The 2,500-nt window shown below is 40.1% G+C and overlaps 1 protein-coding gene across 7 annotated transcripts in view; it reads left to right on the top strand.

The window, feature by feature from the left end:
* LOC122246603 (LIM/homeobox protein Lhx3) overlaps nt 1–2,500 on the top strand; it is a 164,159-nt gene that overhangs the window by 146,784 nt on the left and 14,875 nt on the right. The window lies entirely within an intron of this gene.

The raw sequence follows: 2,500 nt of genomic DNA, 5'->3' as shown, positions 1-2,500 counted from the left end.
CTGCAGAGCTCGACGCATGTAAGTACCTCATTTGTTGTTCTAATTGACTCGCCGCATGAACCGAGGAACATGTGTAGCTAACAGCCACCTCATAAATGTTCTGCATAACGATTTTATTTATTACACGTCACATTGCATAGCCCATGGCACAACATAGCATATGGAGGCATGATTACTTGAATTGCATGGGTGTAATAGGATAGGGTTGTAATGTAATGGTGGAGCATGTTTAACAACTAAGTGGTAAATTAATGCTTTATTATACACATCATTATTGTTGTTATTATTTTTATCATCAATATTATTATCTTTTTTTATTATATTTATCTTTATTATCATTATTATTGATATTATTATTATTATTATCAATGTTGTCGTTATCAGTATTATTGCACTACAACTTTGTTTTGTCATTATCATTATTGTAATTAGTATTATAATTTTGTTACTGATTTTATTATCATCATTATGATTATTAACGTTATCATTATCATTATTATCATAACTATTGATATTATTATTGTTGTCGTTATTATTATCAACATCATTATCATTATAATTATTTTGCTCTACGTGCATGTTTTGTTCACATCTCTCTCGCCAGCATTACGTCCAATGCGGACCAGGTGCTGTTTCCCCATACACTCGCTGCATTATCCAAATTACTTCGTACACAGGAACTGCCTTGGCCATCACTTTACAGTCACATGACTCGGGTCACATCATATGTTAGAATAATAACGGATAACGTCGTCTGTGTCACATCACCTGCCTGTCACATCATCTTCCGGCCCATTTCCCAACACAAAGATCGTGCAAGCAAGTCTGACATTATTTTAAGCGTTTAATTAATAATTTTGTAGAGTATAGTACTACTATGATAACGTGAGTTTTTGCGAGTATGACTTGGCTGATGATTGATCAAATTTCATTCATAAATGTTGCTCCTAGCTCTAGGACCTGGAGACAATACGCGTTTTTGTTTTTTGTGTAGGACTAGTTTTGACGGCTGTTATGAGAAACGTTTATGTAATTAAACCTCAACTCTTGTTGTTTGATATTGATATACGTTAGAATCGGCGGGAAGGAAAGCTATTTTAAAACGAGTGTTTACGTTAGAGACATCTCCCACCGCAAGCATAATCTTGTAAGATCGGAAAGAGCATCGCGGTAGAGGAGGTGGGCGGAGACTGGCACATCCTAATAACAAGTGTATCGAAAGGTTCTCCTTTTCCTCCTTCCCATTGGCTGAAATGGTAAACTGACGTGCACATGATTGGTCTATGGAGACAGTGGGAGGAGCTTAAGGATCTGATCAGGTTTGTGATTGGCCACAGCTCGTCAGGGCGAGAGAGAGAGAGAGGGGAGACACGCGGGTGGATGAGGGGAGTCGACAGAATAATCAATACCAATCTTGAACTCTTGTAATCCTTCTGAAGAGACGACAGCGACTGTTTCTCACCGATCGCTTATAAATCCCACGCAATTTATCGGCTCTTTCTTATAAATGGATAACAAATTCGAATTATACCGTACCTCTGAGCCGTAGAAAGTAAAAGAGAAATCAAGATTAAAATTTCTCAGACTTAATCCCTATGTGAACGATTCGAAATGTCAACAGAACTAGTCCCTAAACTTTTTAAATGTTTTGATTCACACTTTTCCAATTACGATTTGTTTTCTTTTTTAATATCGTAGAATGCAATGACTGACATCGCTGTTATGGAATTAGCATTTACATAAATCCTAAACTAATTACTGTTGTCTATTGTAATCTGATGAATCTCACGATTAATTGCACCGTTCCTGGATTTGTTCGTTACATAACCACAAGTTGTAACTCATAGCTGGTTTGCGAACTTTATATCCCAATCCCTTTAGAGATTTTATATAAAAAAGATATTGATTTCTAACCGTATCTCATACTTATTACCTCCTCATAGCCTCATGATTTCTCACATGCCATCACCATTACTTACAATCCTCTATTTATCTCTATAGTCATCCCCTCATAACTAACTTTCAATCCCAGTAGTCATTCCCCTCTTGACTACAGCCCCACCTCATAAACGACAGCCCCTCACAACATACTATACACCCTCCATACATACTAGACACCCTCCTCATGACTTACAGCCCCTCCTCACAAATACCGAAGCTCATAACTGCCCTGACCCCCACCCCCGCCCAACCTCTCCTGTCCATAACCCTCATAACCATCCCTCATAACCATCCCTCACACAGCTCCCCTCACGCCACATGGGTGGATGACTGGGCGTCCTATCCCTACCCCTATTAACTAATTGACTCCAGTAAGACCGAATCATCTTTATGGGTCGAGGGGAAGGGAAGGGAAGGGAGGGGGGGAGGGGAGAGAATGGGACGAGGGGAGATGGGGGAGGGGAGAGAATGGGACTAGGGGAGAGGGAGGGAGGGGAGAGAAAGGGGAAGGGAGCTGAGGGGAAGCGAGCGAGAGAGGAAGGGAGGAGGGTGGAGAGGA

This window comes from Penaeus japonicus, unplaced genomic scaffold (assembly GCF_977035675.1).
Source record: "Penaeus japonicus unplaced genomic scaffold, GWHDUDI00000001_assembly GWHDUDI00000009, whole genome shotgun sequence".
NCBI lineage: Eukaryota > Metazoa > Arthropoda > Malacostraca > Decapoda > Penaeidae > Penaeus > Penaeus japonicus.
Note: the sequence above shows the minus strand (reverse complement) of the source record. Positions and strands in the feature narration are given on the sequence as shown.